The sequence below is a fragment of the Natrix helvetica genome (assembly GCF_964273705.1).
Source record: "Natrix helvetica genome assembly, chromosome: 11".
In the NCBI taxonomy this organism is placed as follows: domain Eukaryota; kingdom Metazoa; phylum Chordata; class Lepidosauria; order Squamata; family Natricidae; genus Natrix; species Natrix helvetica.
In genome coordinates this window covers 1351231-1374616 of record NC_138562.1, presented here as the reverse complement: position 1 = coordinate 1374616, position 23386 = coordinate 1351231, and the positions used below count along the sequence as shown (strand labels likewise).

The window sequence follows — 23386 nt, the reverse complement described above, 5'->3', positions numbered from 1 at the left end:
CTTGAAGCGTGGAAAAAGTTACAATTGTCTTTGCTTGGAAGGATCTCAGCAATTAAAATGAACATTCTACCTAGATTTATCTTTCTATTCCAGATGATTCCGGTGCTTAAGTCAGATAAAACCTTGTTAAATTGGCAAACAACATTAAATAAATTTGTTTGGAAGGAGAAAAAACCGAGAGTAAAGATGAAGATTATGCAAGATACACGTGAAAGAGGCGGCCTCAGACTCCCAAACCTTCGATTATATTATGAAGCTGCGGTATTAACGCATGTAGCAGATTGGTTTGGGAAAACAAAAATGGAATTGCTGAATATAGAAGGCCATGATCTTGTTCTGGGATGGCATGCATATCTTTTTTATGAAGACAGGGTGGATAAAGTGTTTAACAACCATGTTCTCCGAAGTGCCTTGATGAGAATATGGAAGAAGCACCGGCCCAATTGGGATTATAAAATACCGCTTTGGTTGTATCTTGCAGACACCATGGGGATTATGAATATTAAGTCACTCGGGGGTTGTTTATATAAAGATGTGCTTATTGCTGATGGGGGCGAATGGAAGTTAAAAACTTTGGAACAGCTGTTGGAAGAAGGAATTACTTTAAATTGGTTACATTACATACAGCTACAGAAGAGATGGGAAGAAGATCGCAGGGTCGGTTTTATGGATAAAGAAGTGGAACTGATTAAGCAGATAAAAGAGACTGGTCCAAAACAAGTTAAAAGAATATATAATGTATTGTTAGAAAGAGACTCAGAAAGTGAATTGGTTAAGGATTGTATGATTAAATGGGCTCAGAATTTTGGTGAAGTGGTTATGTTGGAAACGTGGGAAAAAATATGGGTTCAGAATGTTAAATTTACACAGTCACAGAATTTAAGGGAGAATTTTTATAAAATGTTTTACAGATGGTATTTAGATCCTAAAAAATTATCATGCATGTACCCAAATGTTCAACCAAAATGTTGGAGATGCGGGTGTCTAGATGCTACCTTTTTTCATGTATGGTGGACTTGTAACAAGGTTAAAGCTTTTTGGATAAAAATATGGTGGGTTATGCAGAATGTATTTAAGAAAAGAATACAATTCACTCCGCAAATGTTTTTATTGGGTATAGTTAAGGATTTTACCAAAGGGGAAACAAAATTGGCCTTGTATATGGTCACAGCAGCTAGGTTGTTGATTGCGCAACATTGGAAAAAAGATTTTTTACCGACAATTGATCAATGGATTCAGAAGGTGGCGGGGTTCGCTGAAATGGCAAAAATTTCAGCTTTCTTAAAAGCTCAGAAACAGGAGGATTACACACAGGAATGGGCAAAATGGATTGATTATATACAGAATAAATACCAGACTAGGAGTTATTATGTAGCCTTTAGGTAAGAATGTTTAGACCGATAGATGATCAGAGTAAATAGTATATGGGATGTTTGGAATTGTTAGAGTGGTATACAGCGGAAGTCAGGGGGGTGGGTTTGTGTGGGAGGTGGGGGAGGGTTAGGGTGGAGGGTGGGGTAATATATATGTATGAATAAATTAGAAGATGGGATTAATGAAACATTGTTATGCTAGGAGAAATTTATATTAAGAGTTATAGATGTTAAATTAGCTTAGAAAATGGGATCAATGTGTTATTATTAATCTAAGAGAAATTTATATTGTGTTTGTTGGGAGGAGAGGGGTTACGAGTAATCTATTTTAAGATGGGGGGAGAGGAGGGGGCAAAGTATTTGGTATAATATTTGAAAGTGAATTTTTGTGGGGGGGTTGGGGGGGTATAGCATTTGTATGAGATTTATATTGTATGGCGGGGGGGGTGAAAAGGGGGAAAAATTGTTTGTACAAAACTCTTTTAATTAAAAAAAAAAAACAATTTCCCCAAAGTAAAAAAAATAAATAAATAAATAAGAATCAACATCATGTTTAATTGAAAGCATGTTTAGGGTTGGGTAGATGTGACGAGGAAAAGATGGTCCTTCAAGTACACTGATCCCAAGCCAAGCCACGTAAGGTTTTGAAGGTGATAACCAGAATCTTGAATTGGACCTGGAAGCAAATTGGCAGCCAATGCAGTTCCTGCAGGAGAGATAACATGTGAATATCTGGGTCTGCACCAAATTATGTGGGCCACTGCATTTTGAACCAATTGGAGCTTCTGGATACTTTTCAGGGGCAGCCCCATGTAAAGCACACTGCAACAGTCAAGACAGGAGGTGACTAGGGTGTTGGTCACTGTGAACAGGGATTCTTGGACGAGGAAAGGGTGTAACTGGCACACAACCCGTAGTTGCCCAAATGTTGGAGAAAATGTTGCAGCCGTTGGTGCCACAGTTAAATTAAGCCATACATTTTGATGCCTACCCAGAAACCTGACATTTGGCATCTGGGCAGCCCAACCACTTGGCTATCGCCATCAATTCCGACCCTTCAGGTTTGATATACAAGTGATTACAATAATTTCCTAGTTGGGTGGACAGCATGCACTTGCTAAGGATCATAAATAACTTTAATGAGGTTTTCCTTGCTGGTTTTTTAAGAGGATGATATGAGTGATAAATCTGTGGGTCCCAAGGGTGTCACGGCATTCTTACAGATTTGCTGAAGCGGCTTTATTATTTATGTTGAATAATAATTTGCTCTCATTTCAAAGCCAAGATTTCCCAACTCCTCCTTTACCTTGAAAGTTTGGGGGGAAAGGAGGCCAGCCGTGTCCCTGGGGATTTAAGCACTGCTCCCTTTTTGCAACGCAGTAAAAAGGGTGAAACGTTGATCACCTGGTTGTAGCTACCATCTTAATTTTAACTTCCAGCCTCTGGACTTCTGAAACACAATTGCAACATTGACAAGGGCAACTTAAAAAGAAAAGGAGAATTGCACAAAAAACCAACTCAGTTGTAGCTTTGCATTTCTTTTTCTGCATTCATTGTCCAATAAATGAAAGCCAGTGGTGCAAAGCTTGTAATAAAGTGTTGTAGTTAAGAAAAAGAGACGAACAGGCTTTGCATCAGAACAAGTAGTCCTCGACTTAGCACAGTTCATTTAGTGACTGTTCAAAGTTACGGCATTGAAAAAACTGAGTTATTATGATTTTTCACTCTCTCAATCGTTGCAGCATCTGCATGGTCACATGATCAAAATTCAGACCCTTGTAAACGGACTCAATCAACGGTTGTAGATTACTGGGGTCACGTGATCCCCTTTTGCGACCTTCTGACAAGCAAAGTCCATGGGGAAGCCAGATTCACTTAACAACCGTGTTACTAACTTACCAATTACAGTGATTTGCTTAACAACTGTGGCAAGAAAAATCATAAAATACTCATTTAACAAGTGTCTCGCTTAGCAACAGAAATGTTGGGCTCAATGGTGGTTGGAAGTTGAAGACTACCTGTTACTTTAAAAGTTTTTGTTTTTTTAAAATTAACACTTACGGTGGTCATTTTTTGTTGTTTTCACTTGAACATACAGGTACTTCTCGACATATGACCATAATTGAGACCAGACTTTCCTTTGCAAAACAAGGTGATTGTTAAGTGAGCCATGCTTGATTTTGTGGACCTTTTTTGCCATGGATGTTAAACAGATAAGTGTATCATGCAGTTGCTAAGTGACCCCAGCTTCCCTCAAAAGCTGGCTGGAAAGATTGCAAATGGTGATCAAGTGACCCCAGGGGGCTGCAAATAAATAGATAAGTATTGAAGAAATCAGAATTTGGATGAAGAAGGATAGTGATGACAGCTATTTAAAATATGTGGGGTGGACAAGCAAGGGGAAGTGAGACTCAAATGTTTTACAGCTTTCCAAGGGCATTACTATAATAAAGAACTGAATTCAAAATTGAACCAGCCAGTTCAAGGACAGAATTCTATCTATGACTCTTGACAAAGAATAAGATGTTGCAGTGCAAGCAATAAAACAACTTACTCTTGTTTTAGAGAGGAGTGTAGAAGTTCTGACTGCAGAAGACTGTGAAAATGCCTATCGTCTGCTTACTCAGCTCATCCGCCATTGGCTGCTGCAGCAGGAGAATTTCTTTATGGGTGCAAGGACCTGGATTCTGATATTTCATAGCACCTTTCCCTGATGAAGGAAATCCATCTCTGCTTATTTCTCCCCAGTCAGACCTGCCCTAACAGAAAGAAAATTAGCATGCTGTGGTTCAAACTCTGGAGTGGAGCTATTAACTCAGTCCTATCCTTACAGCTGCACCGCCAGAGTCTTGCAGTCTGGAAGAAACCCCAAGTGAGTGGTGGATTGCAACCATGAGCTGGAGTACAAGGAGAAGAGACTGAATGGGCCAAGCAGCAGTCAGGCAGAGAAGGAGAGAGTACATACCTTCCTTACAAGCGTTATCACAATGCAGTAAACTCTCCAGAAAACTCGTGGATCTAAGAGGAGCCCTTTGATACAGAAGCAGGAACGTGTGCTCTTTGCAGCTGTGGAACATCACGGAAGTGCCTTGAGAAGCTCACAGTCCTTATTTCCAGGGAAATAGGGAACAAGAAGGGATTGGATAACCATTGTCTGAAATGGTACAGGTAGTCCTTGACTTATGACTACAATTGAGCCCAAATTTCTGTTGCTAAGTGAGACAGTAACATAGTTGTTAAGTGAATCTGACCTCCCCCCTGTCTTTGCTTGTCAGAAGGTTGCAAAATATGATGACGTGACTCCGACAATGCAACTGTCATGAATACAAGTCAGTTGCCTAACATCTGAATTTTGATCATGGGGATTCTGCAAAGGTCATAACGGTGAAAAGCAGTCATAAGTCACATTTTTCAGTGCTGTTGTAACTTTGAATGATTACTAAATGAACAACCTGCATAGGGTTTTCTGCTTGAGAAGGGGGTTGGACTCCAAGGTCCCTTCCAACTCTGTTATTCCGTTACGTTTCTTCACTCTTACATGTTGGGGACTCATTTTATTGGTAGGGTTGGGAGTTGCTTCAGTGGTTGAGGTGGACCATAGAATAGCCAAGTTGGAAGGGACTTTGGAGGTCTTCTAGTCCAACCCCCTGCTCAAGCAGGAAACCTTATACTATTTCAGACAAATGGCTCTCCAGTCTCTTCATAAGAGCCTCCAGTGATGGGGACACCCACATCTTCTGGAGGTAAGCTGTTCCACTTAATTGTTCTGTTAGGAAGTTTCTTCTTAGTTCTAGATTGCTTCTCCCCATCCATTGTTTCTTGCCTTGCCTTAGGGTGCTTTGGAAAATAGATTGACCTATGAATAGGTTGAATAGATCCAATACTGGATCTATTCTGATCCAGCATTGATCTTCTAAATTAACCATTGTTTCTGCCTTGAGTCAGGCCTCCCATATTGCCTGACCTGTTATCTTAAGCCTGATGTGTGGAAAGGAGTTTTCAAACAGAGAGGTGGACTAGGCTCCTTTCACGACTCAATGTATCTCCATCAGTGGTGGTTTCAAAAATTTTTGGAACCTCTTCTGTGGGTGTGGCCTGCTTTGTGGGAGTGGCTTGCCACCCATGTGACCAGGTGGGAGTGGCTTGCCACCCATGTGACCGGGTAGGAGTGGCTTGCCACCCATGTGATCAGGTGGGAGTGGCTTGCTGCCCATGTGACTGGGTGGGAGTGGCTTGCTGCCCATGTGACCAGGTGGAGTGGCCAAGACGATGTCACTGAATTCTTTGCCCCAATGGATAAACTACAATAAGTTTAAAATAAGTACACCAAATAATAAAAGAGCTACTTATAGAAGGAAGATGACTGTCCTTGCCAGTCTTCAGTATCACTGACTCCAATGAATGGCCTGCACAAAGAAGATTCACGGAAATGAACTCTTCCATTGCATGCACTGCATTAGGATGAAGCAAGCATACAAAATAATAGAAAAGGAAAATTACTGTTCTTTTCTCTGTCTTCTGCACCACCACATCACCACCTTGCTCCAATAAGCTGCACAAAGAAGAGACACAGAAAGGAAGACTTTAATCACATGCACTGCATTAGGATGAAGCAAGCACACAAAATAATAGAAAAGGAAGGTTACTGTCCTGTTGTGTGTTGAAGTCACCCACTGACCACCTTGCTCCAATGAATGGCCTGCACAAAGAGATACAGAAAGGAAGACTTTAATTGCTTGCACTACTATATTAAGGATGACACAAGCACACAAAGCAATAAAATAGCTACTTACATAGGAAAGATTACTGTCCTAGCGGTCATACTCTGTTGCCTCTTCATCCTGTTAAATAATACTAACTGCAGAAGAAATAAAACAATATTGGACTCAATTGTGGTTGTAAGCTGAGGACTACACTACAGGTAACAGAAGGGACCTCTGTTTTCACCCAACAATGTACAGTCTTTTCAGGAAGGATGTCCCCCAACAAATAGGAAAGATATAGTCTTTCACCCAAGAAGTTAGATCAAGAATGAATGTCATAGGTAGATTCACAGAGCAATACAGATTTCTTTTTCTGAAATTTAGTTCTCAGTTCAAAAAAACAGGAATATATGAATTAGGTACTTGATCATTATTAATGTATAGATAACTGCGGGACATTACACACCCACATACACAAGCTATGACAGTGCCAGGAAAACACCAAAAAACAACAATTTTCCCCCCCAAAAAGGGAAGCCAGTGCCAGACGAACAGGTGAGTCCAGGAGGGAAGTGAGCGGAATGGGGGGGTGAGGGAACAAGCTATTCCAGTAGAGGGTTGTTTTATTGCAACGGTCGCGGGGAGGGGGGGATGCGAGGACAAGAGAAGATCACAAGGTCGGTTGGGAGACCGTGGCTGCTGGCTACGCCCGGTCGTTTGTACCAACCCCCGCAACCTAGGTGGTCGGGAACTACAGAGACAGGGCCTGCGGCTGATGCTTTGCAATGCAAGGTCCGTGACCAATAAGGCCCCCCTCATTAATGAGTTGATCTCTGAGGGGGAGCTGGACCTTGCAGGAATAACGGAGACCTGGTTAGGTCGCGAGGGTGGTTTACCCCTCGTGGAAATGTGCCCACCAGGTTTCCATGCATTCCATCAGCCTCGGGCCCTGGGTAAGGGTGGAGGGGTGGCGGTAGTTATACGGGATGGTCTAGAACCGAGGGAGTTCACTGTTCCTCAGATATCCGGGTGTGAGTCACTTGGTGTGAAATGGGGCCCAGGGAGACAGTGGGGTTTGCTGATTGTATACTTGGCTCCTCGCTATACGTCAGCAGCCCTGCCCGAGCTCCTCGAGCTGATCTCGGAGACGGCGGTGGAGATCCCCAAACTTTTAGTTATGGGGGACTTCAACCTGCCGTCGACGGGAGCAGCATCCGAGGTAGCTTGGGAGTTCATGGCTTCCATGACAGCCATGGGCCTGACCCAACTAATTCAGGGCCCCATACACGAAGGTGGTCACACACTGGACCTTGTTTTTGTATCTGAGCAGTGGACAAGTGTTCTGGGAATAGGGGATTTAGATATTACCCCCCTGTCATGGTCAGATCACTCATGTCTCCGGCTGGACTTCCATGGTGCTACCCCCCACCGCGAGGAGGCGGAGCCAGTTCGTCCAAGCTGGTACCGCCCCAAGCACCTGATGGAACCAGATAGGTTCCAGACGGAGCTTGGGCCATTACCTGTAGCCCTGACCCGCGCTCGGTCGGAGGACCTAGTGGCCGCCTGGAATAGGGCGGCGGCTGGGGCCTTGGACCGGGTTGCGCCTTTGCGACCTCTCCTACGGCAGCGACTCACCCGGGCACCTTGGTATACCGAGGAGCTCAGGGTGATGAAGCGCCATAGAAGACGTCTAGAGAGCAGGTGGAGGTCCTCACGCTCCGAGTCTGGCCGAACACAGGTAAGAGCCTATTTACGGACCTACCTTGTGGCATTGAGAGCGGCCAAACGTAGACATTGCGCCGCTCTTATTGCGTCTGCAGATAACCGCCCTGCCACCCTGTTTAGGGTGACCCGCTCCCTCTTGGTTCAGGAGACGCGGGGGGCACCCTTACAGGGAAGAGCCGAGGAGTTTGGAGAATATCTACAGAACAAAGTTGCTCAGATCCGAAGTGGATGGGCCCCCTCCAGTGGTCTGGATGGGCCGTCAACAGCGAGTCTTGTGAATCCACTCTGGGAGGAGTTTGACTCTGTTGCCCCCGAGGATTTGGACAGGTTGCGTGGACGGCTGCGACCCACCACATGTTCATTGGACCTGTGTCCCTCCTGGTTGGTACTGGCATCCTGGGAGGTGACACGAGGCTGGCTTCTGGGCCTGGTGAATGCCTCATTGGGGGAGGGATCCTTACCATCTGCCTTGAAAGAGGCGGTGGTGAGGCCCTTACTCAAGAGGTCTTCGCTTGACCCAATGGAGCTAGCTAATTATCGTCCAGTCTCCAACCTTCCCTTTCTGGCGAAGGTTGTTGAGAATGTGGTGGCGCAGCAATTTCCACGTCACCTTGATGAATCCGACTATCTAGACCCATGCCAGTCCGGCTTCCGACCCGGACACAGCACAGAGACAGCCTTGGTCGCGTTGGTCGATGATCTCTGGAGGGCCAGAGATAGAGGTTATTCCTCTATCCTGGTCCTATTAGACCTCTCAGCGGCTTTTGATACAATTGACCATGGTATCCTACTGCGCCAGCTGGAGGGGATGGGAGTCGGAGGCACCGTTTTGCGGTGGTTCGGCTCCTACCTCTCCGGCCGGATGCAATATGTGTTGACGGGGGGTCAGAGATCGACCCTGAGGCCACTCTCTTGTGGAGTGCCGCAGGGGTCGGTCCTCTCGCCCCTTCTGTTCAATGCATATGTGAAGCCGCTGGGCGAGATCATCCGTGGTTTTGGGGTTGAATACCATCTGTACGCTGACGACACTCAGCTGTACATTTCAACCCTGAGCCACCCCAACGAGGCTGTTGAAGTGATGTCCCGGTGTTTGGAAGCCGTCGGGGTCTGGATGGGGGACAACAGACTCAAACTCAACCCCTCCAAGACTGAGTGGCTGTGGCTACCGGCGCCTCGGTTTAGCCAGCTGACCCCATCGCTGGCCATAGGGGGCGAGCAATTGCCCCCTGTGGAACGGGCGCGCAATTTGGGCGTTCTCCTAGATGCCCGGCTGTCAATGGATGACCATGTGGCAGCCGTGGCAAGGGGGGCGTTCCACCAGGTTCGCCTGGTGCGCCAATTGCGCCCCCTTCTGGATCGAGATGCCCTACGCACAGTCACTCATGCGCTGGTGACGTCTCGCCTAGACTACTGTAACGCTCTCTACATGGGGCTTCCCTTGGGACGTGCCCAGAGACTGCAGCTAGTCCAGAACGAGGCCGCGCGGGTTGTCATGGGGAGCTCTAGATACTCCCATGTAACACCACTCCTGCGCGAGCTGCACTGGCTACCTGTAGTTTTTTGGGTGCGTTTCAAGGTCCTGATTACCATCTTTAAAGCGCTCCATGGCACAGGACCTAGTTACTTGCGGGATCGCATCCTCCCACATACATCCCTGCGGCCAATCCGCTTTCACAGGGAGGGGCTTCTCCAGGTGCCGTCCACTAGGCAATGCCAGCGGGCGGCCCCAAGGAGTAGGGCCTTCTCTGTGATGGGCCCAACCCTCTGGAATGACCTCCCCCCCGATATCAGAACCACCACAGACTTCCGCTCCTTCCGACAAAAATTGAAGACTCACCTGTTTCGATTAGCTGGCCTGGCATAATTATAATTGTGACAACTGTTACCTCCTGGAAACATATTCTTACCTGGTTATTTATAGGGTACGGTTTTAAATTTAACTGATTTTAGGGTTTTTAGAACCATATTTATATTCTTCCGTACAGTTCTTTTAAATTTTTAACCTCCTCCTTATGTGTATTTATATCTGTATTTATATTTGTATTTAATACTTGTTATTTGTTGTGTGGACTGTACACCGCCCCGAGTCCTTTTTGGGAGAGGGGGCGGTCTAGAAATGCGAAGAAAATAAATAAATAAAAATAAAAAGACTGCAGATGAAACCAGTTTTTTTCCCTAAGGATAGGAAAGACAAAGCCACTGGAATGAAAGCCATCAAGGCATTGTTGGAAATTATAAAGGACAGAGGAAGCTCACAGAACCAGCAACCACCTCACAATTACCTAAACAACCAGGTATCACACAGAAACACACAAAATCTGGCAAAGCTGCCTTGCACCAACCTGCCTACCCATAGAAAAGCAGCAACTTTGAGACACATAAACCATGCACCAATCTGCACACTTAAAGGCAACATATTGCATCACAAATAAACCATTTGCAAAAAGGAATAACATTTCTTGTAATAAACATATTCTATAAACAATATATCAATAAAAATTCCCTGAAAATAATTTTAAAAATATTCTATAAATAATAAAAAGTCCTTAAAAACCATTAAAAATATTCTATACAAAATAAATTACAATAAAACCATTTAAAAAATATTCCATCCACAATACTTTTAAATGTATTGAGTATAGAATATTTTTAAATGGTTTATTTTAATTTATTGTTGATAGCATATTTTTTAAAACAGTCTAAGACAATTTTAAAAAAGATTCCACACACAATAATTTAAAATGAAACCATTAAAAATATTCCATACACAATAAATTACAATGAAACCATTAAAAATATTCATACACAATACATTGCAATAAAACCATTAAAATATTTTGTACACAATACTTTTAAATGTATTGAGTGTAGAATATTTTTAAATGGTTTATTTCAATTTAATAAACCATTTAAAAAAATCTATACTCAATACTTTTAAATAAAACGATTTTAAAAAATTCTATACACAATAAATAAAATATTCTTTTAAGAAAACATTCAAAGCATAAAAGAAAAATAACCCGGGCCACATCAGCAGGCAGAATCAGCAGCTCTCCGATGCAATGGATGCTGCAGGGAGCAGGTAGGTGACGAGGCAGCAGGTAAGCTGGACTGAAGGGACAAGGGACAACCGGGGCAGCTAGGCCCACCACCTGGCAGGCTTAGCCAACCAGACAAGACTGGAGTTGGGGGGGAGGGGGAGGGGGGGTAGCAGGAAACCCCCTTTTGGCCACGTGGCGTACGAAAGTCACAAGCTGGTGTAAGGTAGCCTCTCCTCCCCGCCACCGCTGCTGCCGCTGCCCACCTCCTTTCGGCCACGTGGCGTACGCCAGCTCGCTGCTTTCGCGAGCGAAGTCTTCCCTTGCAAAATCTGCGAGCGGGCGTAAGGTAGCCTCTTCCCCCCCGCCGCCGCCACAGCCCACCTCCTTTCAGCCACGTGGCATACGCCAGCTCACGGCTTTCACGAGCGAAGGCCTGAAGGCCTTCCTTAGCAGAAGCCGTGAGCTGGCATAAGCTAGCCTCCCGCTGCCCCAGCCACCTCTCCTCGTGCTTAGTTGCTTACCTGAGGGAAGCAGCAAGCTGCTGGAAGGCAAAACAAAACACAATGAAGTGAGGACCCGCCACGCTTTTAGAAGCGGGCGGGTCGACTCCAGCCCACTGATTGGCTGGAGTGATCGACGTGCTGGGCTAGTTTAGTGCGGACGGGCGGGGGAGCGAGTGAGCTGCAACGGAACGGGCAGGGCGAGCGAGCGACAGGGCCTAGGACATGCGTTCTGGAACTTACTTCCGGGTCCACGGGTGGAACCTACTTCCAGGTCCACCAGTGGAACCTCTTCTAACCAGTGCGAACCGGTAGGAACCCACCTCTGATCTCCACCCCACTGGCTTCTGTCTTTGGGAAATGGGCTGCTTTCTTATTTTCCTCTCTCAATGACAGTATCCAGCCAAGTGTATACTTCCTCTAAACTCTTACTTCTTTTGTATTGTGGAATGTGAGTTGAGCAATCTGGTTACAGCAGTCAAGAACATTTATTTTGAGCTGCTGCCTGGCAGGATAGGTGTGTGCTTGTGTGTTTTCTGTCTCTCTCTCCCTCCCTCCCTCCCTCTTGAACTCTCTGCCAATTTCCTCGTAAAATGTTGCCGTAGGCGAGGTTTCCGTTCATGATTGTAATCCCATTGAAGGAAGGCAAGCAAAATATTTTTTTTAAAAAAACTAAAAGCTCTAAACCCATAAGCAGGAAAACTAGAATAATTTGCCTCTGTTGTGGCCTGGTTCTTTTTCTGTGTTCTGTTTCCAAGACAGTCTTTTCTTAATCTTCTTTCCTGCCAAAGCCCAAACACGTTATTTAAGAATTAATTAACCATAATAGTAAATAGGAAGAGGATGCTCCTGACAGAGTTTCTAATTCTGCAGTTGCTCTGCCTCACTCATGGAGATTTACAGGTTCTATTGCCCTTCTTGATTTTTTTTTCCTAGTCCTTTCTGCTCATAGAAGAAAGAAGGTCAAATGTTTCCCATGTCCAACTTTAGTGGCATCTCTCTTATTACATAATAGCAATACTGGCTTACCTGATAGGGCTGTTGTAAGACAATGTAGGAAAACAGAAGATCACACTTAGAATACTACATCCATTTTAATTGCTACAATGTAAAAAAATGTTGAGATTCTAGAAAGAGTACAGAGAAGAGCAACAAAGTTGATAGGGGGCTGGTAGCTAAAACATCCTTCCGGGAGGTTGGTAAAATGAAGATCCAGATTGTTGGGGGCAATACGTTGACTCTGTAAACCAGAGGGGGTTGTAAAACACTGTGAAATCTAAGTGCTATTGTCTATACGTCCAAGTGTTATTGCTATTGAAGATTAACTCTGCCCACTGCAAGCAGTTCGATCCTGACCAACTCAATGTTGACTCAGCCTTTTCATCCTTCCAAGCTTGACTTTCCATCCGATACCTCCCATCGCGGGGAGGCGGAACCGGAATGTCCTAGATGGTTCCGCCCCAGGCGCCTGATGGAGCCTGAAAGGTTCCAGACGGAGCTTGGGCCATGTCCTGTAGCCCTGACCCGCGCCCGGATGGAGGACCTAGTGGCTGCATGGAATAGTGCGGCTGCTGGGGCCTTGGACCGGGTTGCGCCTTTGCGGCCTCTCTCGCGGCAGCGATCCACCCAGGCCCCTTGGTTCACCGAGGAGCTGAGGGTGATGAAGCGCCGAAAGAGACGCCTAGAGAGCAGATGGAGATTGTCACGCTCTGAATCTGACCAATCACAGGTGAGAGCCCATTTACGGACTTACCTTGTGGCATTGAGAGTGGCCAAACGTCAGTATTGTGCCACTCTTATTGCGTCCGCAGATAACCGCCCTGCCGCCCTGTTTAGGGTGACCCGCTCCCTCCTCTTTCAGAGGCTGCGGGAAGCCCCTTTACAGGGTAGAGCAGAGGAGTTTGGGGAATATCTGCAGGACAAAATCGCTCAGATTCGCAGCGAGTGGGTCCCCTTTAGTGGTCCAGAAGAGACGTCGGAGGTGAGTCTTGAGGGATTAGGCTGGGAGGAGTTTGACTCTGTTACTTCCGATGATATGGACAGGTTGCGTGGGTGACTGCGAGCCACCACATGTTTACTGGACCCGTGTCCCTCCTGGCTTATACTGGCATCCTGGGAGGTTACACGAGGCTGGCTCCAGGAACTAGTCAATGCTTCTCTTAGAGAGGGGTTCTTGCCGGCCATCTTAAAAGAGGCGGTGGTGAGGCCCCTACTCAAGAAGCCTTCCCTGGACCCGGATATTGTCTAATTATCGTCCCATCTCCAACCTTTGCTTTTTGGCAAAGGTTGTAGAGAGTGTGGTGGCACAACAGTTCCCACGCCACCTGGAAGAAATGGATTATCTAGACCCGTGCCAGTCCGGTTTCCGGCCCGGCCACAGCATGGAGACGGCTTTGGTCGCGTTGGTGGATGATCTCTGGAGGGCCAGAGATGGGGGCTGTTCCTCCATCCTGGTCCTATTAGACCTCTCGGCAGCTTTTGATACCATCGACCATGGTATCCTATTTCCTCGTCTGGAGGGGCTAGGGGTGAGGGGCACCATTTTGCGGTGGTTCTCCTCCTACCTCTCTGGCCGAGCGCAATGTGTGTTGACAGGGGGGCAGAGGTCGACCCTGAGGCCGCTCACCTGCGGAGTGCCCCAGGGGTCGGTCCTCTCACCTCTCCTGTTCAACATATATATGAAGCCGCTGGGCGAGATCATCCGTGGATTCGGGGTAGACTACCATCTGTATGCTGACAACACCCAGCTGTACATTTCTACCCCGAACCACCCCAACGATGCCGTCGAAGTGTTGTCCCGGTGTCTAGAAGCCGTGCGGATCTGGATGGGAGGTAACAGACTCAGGCTCAACCGTCCAAGACGGAGTGGCTGTGGCTACCGGCACCCCGGTTCAACCAGCTATGTCCATCACTGGCCATTGGGGGCGAACAGCTGGCCCCCATGGATCAGGTTTGCAATTTGGGCATCCTCCTAGATGCCCGGCTGTCAATGGACGACCATGTGACGGCCGTGGCAAGGGGGGCGTTTCACCAGGTTCGCCTGATGCGCCAATTGCATCCCCTATTAGACCGGGATGACCTCCACACAGTCACCCATGCACTTGTGACGTCTCGGCTGGACTACTGTAATGCTCTCTACATGGGGCTCCCCCTGAGATGCACTCGAAGACTGCAGCTAGTTCAGAATGCGGTCGTGCGGGTTGTTGCAGGAGTCTCGAGTTACTCCCACGTAACACCTCTCCTGCGCGGGCTACACTGGCTACCTGTGGCTTTTCGGGTGCGTTTCAAGGTACTGGTTATCATCTTTAAAGCGCTCCATGGCAGAGGACCAAGGTACTTGCGGGATCGTATCCTGCCCCATACATCCCTTCGGCCGATCCGCTCGCACAGGGAGGGGCTCCTCCGGGTGCCATCCACGAGGCAGTGCCAGCGGGCGACGCCCAGGAGTAGGGCCTTTTCTGTGATGGGCCCGACCCTCTGGAATGACCTCCCCCGTGACATCAGAACAATCACTGATCTGCGCTCTTTCCGTAAGATGCTCAAGACCCACCTGTTTAGTTTAGCGGGCCTGGCCTAATCCCGATCTAGTCCCTCAATTCTGTACTTTTAAATTTTTGGGGTTGTTTTAAGCTAATTTTTAACTTTTATTACCCTGTACAGCCTTATAGTTTAATTGGTTTTTAAGTGTATCTATTTTATATTATGTTTTAATGTGGTGTCTGTACACCGCCCCAAGTCCCTTTGGGGAGAGGGGGTGGTCTATAAATTTAATAAAATAAATAAATAGATAGATAGATAGATAGATAGATAGATAGATAGATAGATAGATAGATAGATAAATAAATAAATAAATAAATAAATAATAAATAAATAAATAAATAAATAAATAAATAAATAAATAAATAAATAAATAATTAAAGGTGGATAAAATGACCCAGATTGTTGGAGGGCGAAGCAGTAGATGTCTAAGTCCTATTGCTATTGCTATTAATGAAAAGAAGAACTAGAGGTGGCATGATAGTAGTGTTGCCATATGTAAGGGGTTGCCTCAAAGTAGGGGGGGGTCAACCTATTCTCCAAAGCACCTGAAGGAAGGAGAAGCCAAGGATGGAAGCTTATCAAGGAGAGAACTAGAACTAAGAAGAAATCTCCTGACAGAACACTTAATCAGTAGAATGACTTGCCTCCAGAGGTTGTGGGTTCTCCATCACTTGAGGTTTTTAAGAACAGATTGGACAATCATTTGTCTGAAATAGTATAAGGTTTCTTGATGAGCAGGGAATTGAACTAGAATACCTCCTATTCTATTCTATTCTATTCTATTCTATTCAGTGGGCAATGGATATATTGGCTCTGGCCATTTCCACAATGGCAGCCATTTTGTGAAAACAGCCATAATCAATTCTCAGAGCTCCAAATTTCTTCCATGAGCCACCTGGAGAGGATCAAGTCCATAAATCCAGCACCTGTTCCTCAAGGAGGTCCACAAGCAGGGCCCTTTCTTTAGCCAGATTTAATGCCCTCCCAACAGCCGTTACTATGAAGAAGGATTTTTTAAAAAATCCCCTTTGAACAAAGACTGTGTCCTTGCGATGGTGGAATAATTGATATTATGATATATTGTCCCGTCTATGCAGCAGCATGCCAGGAGTTATTATTTCCCTTTTTTATTAAATACCTGCTCATTCTGATTTGTACTATCTTAACATGATTTTAGCAGCACAATCTGATTCCAGCCATATACCGCTCAGTAATCTGCACTATGCCATAGGATTGACTTTAACATATTGATGCATACTTTAGCATTTATACATACGAATATATACATTTCTTTTCTCTTGTATTTTATTTTAATTAACTGCATTTTCTGCATCTGCACACTTGTCTACGACTGAATAAAGATTGGATAATGGAGCAGTAGTTCTGCCAATGGTGCCTCACAGCTGGGCTTCAGGGATTAACAGAATAAGAGACTTGGAATGGATTTTCTAGCCCAGCCCCTTGTTCAGGAGGAACACCCAGCCTAGACCATTTCAGATAAATGGCTGTCCACTCTCCTCTTAAAAACCTCCAGTGTTGGAGCTCCCACAACTTCTGGAGGCAACTCATCCTGCTGGGTAATTGTTCTGTCAGGAAATTTCTCCTTGCTTAGTTTCTATCCGTTGCTTCTTGTCCTGCCTTCTGGTGTTTTGGGAAATAGGTTGACTCTTTCTTCTTTATGGCAGCCCCTTAAATATTGGAATAGTGTTGTCACCACCAGTCCTTCTTTTCATTAAACTAGACATACCAAATTCTTTGTTTGTTTTAGCCTCTAGTCCCTTAAACACAGAGGTGGGTTGCTGCTGGTTTGGCCTGGTTCAGCGTGGCATGGCTTGGTGGGCGTGGCATGGCTTGGTGGGCGTGGCATGGCTTGGTGGGCGTGGCAGGGGAAGGATACTGCAAAATCCCCATTCCCTCCCGATCAGTTGGGACTCGGGAAGCAGAGAATAGATGGGGGCGGGGCCAGTCAGAGGCGGTATTTACCGGTTCTCCAAACTACTCAAAATTTCTGCTACCAATTCTCCAGAACTGTTCAGAACCTGCTGAATATCACTTCTGGTCTCAACATCTTTTTTTATATAGTGGTAACCAAAACGGAATGCAATATTCCACATGTGGTCTTTTTGCTGGAGGCCCCATCTCTCCACCATGATAAGAGTGGATGCAATGGACAACCTTCTCCTTTGTAAAATTATCTAACCAAAGCCACCCCAGGTCTGAGTTAGTATCCCCTCCCATACCAGCAGATTCCCAAACTTAGACTGTTGCTAATTGTTATATAAACATACTCCTTATTATGAATGGGACTGTCCCAGTCTTACGCTGCATGCAAGAAGCAGGATAAGCCTAAATGATATGTGGCTGAGAAAAAGTATGTCAGGACGCCCACTTCCACGCTGTCAAGAATCCCTGGCTCTGCCTTGTCTAGCAGGGAGGCTATTTGAAGCACTTTTACGGTCAGTGGAGTATTTTTAGGATCTGGAATGTCTCCATCCAGTCAAGATGGCTCTGGGGTCTTCCTAGACAGGAAGTCCCTGTTTATTTGGTTTGATCCACAATAGTTTTCCTGTTGCTCTCCGGCTTCGTTTCATGCTTCCTGACTTTGCTCCAGCAGACACCTTGTTTTATTGCTGTCCATGCAAGCAAAGCCAAATTTTGTCTAATTAGGTTAAAGGAGTCCCATTTGGGGGGGGGGGGTGTCAAGAAAGTCGGCAGCCATAACCACGCAAAGACCCACCCTTTTGTTTCTTTTGTTAAAAAAAAAAAGGGGGGGAGGATAGGACTTTATTCACATGCTAGTGGACATCATTTTACTTTTTTGACCTCATCCCCAGACATACCCTGAGGGAGCTAAGGGCCAAACTGGTTGTGTGGAATCAGATCTAGAAGATCTAGAATCCTTGAATTGTGAACTTGGAAAGGACTCCAAAGATCATCTTAGCAAAAGTAACACATCATCCAATTATTAATAGCATTTATTTGCAATAAGAAATAAATAATTTTGCAATTGTAAAATGAAAAGTGGAAATATAATACTATAAGAGTAGACAAACATTAGTAGTTTGTGTTTACTGGAATGGAAAACTCATAATAGGGACTTTTTTAGCATCTTCAAGCAGAAGTCGAATTGATTGTGACAAATCTTTATTTATGCTGCTTTTCCTTATTCAAAAGTCTGAAAAATAGCATATTCTAAAAATATTTAAGTTGCTTACCAAAAGAAATGTATTGTAAAAGGCTTAAGTCAAATATATAGTTACTAATATACCAGTCAAGTAACCAATGGTCAGTGTTATTTTAGCAATTATAGAACTTCATGAGATGTAGATAAACATCAGACATATTATGATTATCAAAAGTTAAGAAATCATGTCCCTCACTTTAATGTGTTTTAACAATTCTTTCTACCCACTACAAACTGAACAGTATATATTATTTAAATATTAAACATAAATCCAGGCCAATGACCGTTTATATAACTGGAAGCAGAAATCTGAGCCACTTACTTTGTAACCAAAGGATCTTCATTGCCTCTCATTAGCAAAAGACTTAGATCAGTGTTTCTCAACCTTGGCAACTTTGAGTCCTGTGGACTTCAACTCCCAGAATTCCCCAGCCAGCTGGGGGATTCTGGGAGTTGAAGTCCACAGGACTCAAAGTCGCCAAGGTTGAGAAACACTGACTTAGATTATCAACCATGTTGGTGACTCTACATTTGCTGAAACAAACCCAAGATGGAATAGGTTAGCAGTCATTTATACAATGCATGTGTGTGTAATCCCTAATGACACACTAACAAGGGTGCAACATAGTAGAAAGAATTTCTTCATGGATAAATAGAATATCTGTTATAGTTTTTTCACAACTGATTCTTCTATGCTATACCAGAGTTTTTGAACCTCATCAACTTTAAGTGCAGTGTGGCTTGAATGAGCTTATCAGTGTACCAGGTAGCTTACGCAAAAGCAGTGGAATTATATTTGGAGTTAAAACCCCAAATCTCCTCAATTGGGGACTATGGATAGATAGTAGCAGCTGTCTCTCACTGTCTCCAATGACAAATGACCAGCATCTCTTCCTTTCTCTCCAAAATGTCCGTTTCCAACTGTCACTGAACATTCCAACTCCCATCCTCAACTGACAAGCGACAGAATTCCAAAGGACAAATCTCATTCAGCAGTCCCATCTTTTCTTTCGAATTACCACACACGTTTCTACACAAACAAAACAGACGAGGTCAATAGATGTAGTATAGTCTTAATGGAAGATCTTGTCTCTCAATCTGCCATTTTAAGTTATTATCAACTATTTCCACCGAATTTCCTCCTAAAGCAATTTAAATGATCAGAGAAGATGCTTTGCAACAAACTAAAGAAATCAAAATGTACATGAAAGAGGTGAAAAGAAAGAACCAGCAGTGGAGATGAGGAAGATGGGCTGGAGGTGAACACTTTGGCCTCTAAATTATTCTTCCACTCCAAATAGGATTCAAATAGTTTTAAAAACTAAGACCAGATTCTTATTCTTTACTTCAGCAAAATAAGGTTTATCAGGTGTGTCAGAAAGCTTCCATGCAGCTTTTAAAGATTCATCAACACTTTGGTGTAATTGTTAAGGCACCAATCTAGAAATTAGGAGATCATGAGTTCTAAACCTGTCTTAGTTTTTTGAAAACCATCTGAGTGATTTCGAATCAGTCCTTCTCTCAGTCCAACCCACAGGGTGGTTGTGGGGAAAAGAGGAGGAAGGAAGAGGAGGAAGAGTATTGTGTATATTCACCACCTTGAGTTAATCATAATGTTCAGTCAATCCGGTCAGATGGAAACTAACCAAGGTGAGAAGCAACTTAAAACTAAGGAGAAATTTCCTGACAGAACAATTAATCAGTGGGACAGAAGTTGCTTCCAAAAGTTGTGAGTACTCCAACACCAGATGTTTGTAAGAAGAGACTGGGCAGCCACCTGTCTGAAATAGTCCAGGGCAGGGTTGTCAAACTCATGTCATCATGGCAGGGTCACATGACATATTGGGATTCCCCCCCTTTGCTAAACTGGGCGTGGCCAGCATGTTTGTTTGTTTGTTTGTTTGTTTGTTTGTTTATTGGATTTATATGCCGCCCTTCTCCCAAAGCACTCAGGGCGGCGTACAACATTAAAAAAACACATATTACAAAAGTTAAAAAGGAAATTAAATAAAGTATCCCAAAACAAACCCAATTAATATTAACAATAAAAATTAAAATTAACAATTAAATTAATCATTTATTTTATTCTGTTCAGGCCAGGTCGGCTTGCTGGAAAAGCCAAGCATGTGACGCATCCAGCCCTTGGTCCGCAAATTTTATTGTCCAAATTCTATTGATTTTAAAAGTTTTACAGGGAAAAAGGGTTAAAAGGTTATAGAACATTTTGACAGCTACATCGTGGGGGGGGGGGGGAAGAAGCCCCCCCAGGTCTCACAACTTTTACAAAAAAATAGAAAATTATCAACATTTACATAGGTATTAGCAGTTTTAAGTTTAACACAAAATCATCAGTATGTTACGATCATTTTGTTTTATATCACTTCCATAAAGGTACATTGTAACAACATTTGCAATAATGTTTCAAATCACTTTTGTGATCTGAGTCTTCTAGTTGTCGCATCCCCCCCCCCCCCATCCACTGGCAGAGCCTCAACCCCTCCCTCCTTTGTTTCTTGTGTAACATCCCCCATGTCACCTAAGAGAGCACTGTGTTTTTTAGTGAAAGCCTCTGCTTCCACAACTGTGTTGATTCTAATTCTACTGCCCTCCCAGAAAATCAACATGCCTTCTGGTAACAGCCACCTAAACCAGACCCCATTATTGTATAATTTTTGTGCTAAGAAGGAATATTTCCTTCTCTTATCTCTTACTTTCTTTGGGATCTGTTTAAGAATGGTTATTTCTTTATCCTTATAATGGTCCTCCCCTTTGAGCTCCTAGAACCTCATCTCTTGTGGTTTTTCTAAGAAATTTAACATGAACTTCCCTTGGAACATTGTGTGTTCTTCCATAGGCTTAATTAATCCTATAGATCAGGTCAATATCCCACCAAAGCTGTTGTATATTCTGCTAATATTGTGGTCATAATCTCCTTAAGATCTTCATTCTCAACTTCTGGCAAGTTTTGGAACCTAAGGAAAAAATACATCCTTTCAAATTCCATTTTTATCACATGATTCTCAAATTCTACATTCCCCCTTTGGATTGTCTTAAGCTCGTCTCTCATCCCAACCGCACCCTCCTCCAGTACACCTATCCTCTGTTCATTCCGTATGGTTTGTTGTTTCGTCTCTCTGAGCCCACAGTTCATTTAAGTCCTGCAGTTGTTTTTTCATTTCGTCCTGTCCCTTTAAGATGGATTGAAGCATCTGATGAATGGACAAATGCTTTGCACTCTCTTCAGGGGCTTTAGGTTGTAAAAACGATCCCAGTTGTGACTGGTGAGCAATAGGGTTGGACGTAGAAGATGTCGGGGCCGATGAGGCCTTTCCAGGCAGTAACTTCTTTGGACCCATCATGAAGCTCAGAGATAGTTATTGTTCTGTACAAAGAAATGGTGTCTGTGGGAAAGCACAGCCGGTAGGGATCACCAGGCAAGCAAATCCAAAGGAGAATAAATCGTCTAATACAAAACTAGAGCAGATAGGTGGATCAAAATATTCCAAATCCAGGGGAAAAACGTATTTGAAGAGGCTCCTGGAGATCTCTGGGGTGGAAATTAGTTCAAAGCTATAAAGTTTTCCAAGGGAGGAGTCTCATTCATAAAGACAAGGAAGAAGGAGGAAGTTGGCCATATTGGCTCAGCCAGTACAGGTGGTCAGGAAACAACAAAATCAAAGTTCCCATGCACAGTTTAGAGAAGAATCAGTTCAACCATCCTTTCTCTTGCAAGGGGGGTGGAAATTTTCCCCCCTCCAATCTTAACTCCTCCAAGGGTTGAAACAAAGCCCCCCCCCAAAAAAACTGCAGAATAGTCAATAGAGTAAAGACAGTAAAAGACCTTGGGAGACCCCCCCACCTCACCGCACTTCAGCTGTTTCATTCAGATTGATCATTTCCTTCCAGGCTGTGTTCAGTGAAGCACATGGTGGCATTCCGTGCGCTCCCTTTGCTTTCTGGCTCCTGGGGCAAAGCTGGAGACCCCCCCCACGGCCGCCGCCGCTCCAGGGGGTCCCAGCCAGCCGCCCCTATGGCAGGGTGCCCCTCCAAGGCACCCTGTGCTCCCCCTAGGATTTAGGGGAGCCCACCGAAACAGCAAGAAGGCAGACACATGTGACCGTCGCCTTCGGCTGCCGGAAGTCATCTCCCTTGGTCCGCAAGTTTGATAGCCCTGGTCCAGGGTCTCCTGCTTGAGCAAGCTGTTAGACTAGAAGATCTCAAAGGTCCCTTCCATGTCTGTTATTCTGTAATTCTATTAACTTAGTCTTGCAATGATTTTGATTCACAACTGGCTTATTACTCACATTGAGCAATATTTAAAGGGCAAAAATGCAAACTATGTGGCAAATTTATTCAGAATAAAAAATTGCTATAAAGATCTTTTTCATTTTTAATATACTTCAACGTTTCTTTTAATGCTTGGTATAAAATCTGTACTGAGTATTGTTAGATCGGTTAGTGAGAAGGCAGACACTGGCTTAACGTAACAACAGCTCTTTATTGTAATGCAACAAGTCTGTACAATCCAGCAGCTTCTTGGTCTGACAGCAGCCCTTTTATAGGGAGATGTCAGACCTCCTAGCCAATAGGATTCAATCTCTGTTCCCGTCTCAACAGAGGACCTTGTTGGAAACTATAGCAGACAGAGTTAATATCTAACACCCCTCCCCTCTTAGTTAGGATGTTTCTATTGGTCACATAATCCTGTAGGTAGGCGGGTTTTTGTTTCGTCCTACCAGACCTGCGCAGTTCATTTGGAACCGGTTCTTTGGGCAGGTCGGACGGGCCTGTCTGCTCTCCAGCTCCGCTCGGTGGAACCTCCTGCAACTTTTCCCAGCTGGAGCTTCCAGGATTTGCTCGTTTGGAGCTTGCTGTGGGCCTGCAACAGATTCAGATAAGTCCCCTGGTACCCTTGGGCTTGAGCTGGCTGTAGAGGGAGTGAGTGCTTGCTCTTTTTGGGTAGGGCCTTGGCTGATTTGTCCGGGAGTTGCATCTGGCGTTCTGAGATTGGAGTAGGAGAGGCGACCACGGAGTTGGTCAACATGCCTCCTCCAATTTCTACCATCCTCTAGCTCTTAACAGATAAGAGCGGGGCCCTGTGATGCCTATCACTGTAGCAGGGATCCACAGAGTTCCCCCAGCAGAGGGGGCACACAGAGTAGTTTGGGTGTAGCCGGTCTAAGTGGGACCTTAGCCGGCGACCCATGAGAAGCTTAGAGGGGCTTCTCCCGGTAGTGGCACTTGGCGTGATGTGTTGGATTAACAAATAGTGATCAACCCGTGTTTGCCAATCCCCTGGGCCCATCCTGGCGAGGGCCTC

At 44.8% G+C, this 23386-nt stretch overlaps 1 long non-coding RNA gene across 1 annotated transcript; it reads right to left on the bottom strand.

Annotated features, from left to right (window-relative positions):
• Nucleotides 1–1872: 1872 nt before the first annotated feature.
• On the bottom strand, nt 1873–5015 carry LOC309397950. The gene is made up of 3 exons (XR_014176335.1): nt 3928–5015; nt 2680–2823; nt 1873–2079 (listed from the first exon to the last, which is right to left on the bottom strand). It is a non-coding gene; the product is annotated as an uncharacterized lncRNA (long non-coding RNA).
• Between the last annotated feature and the right edge of the window lie 18371 nt (nt 5016–23386).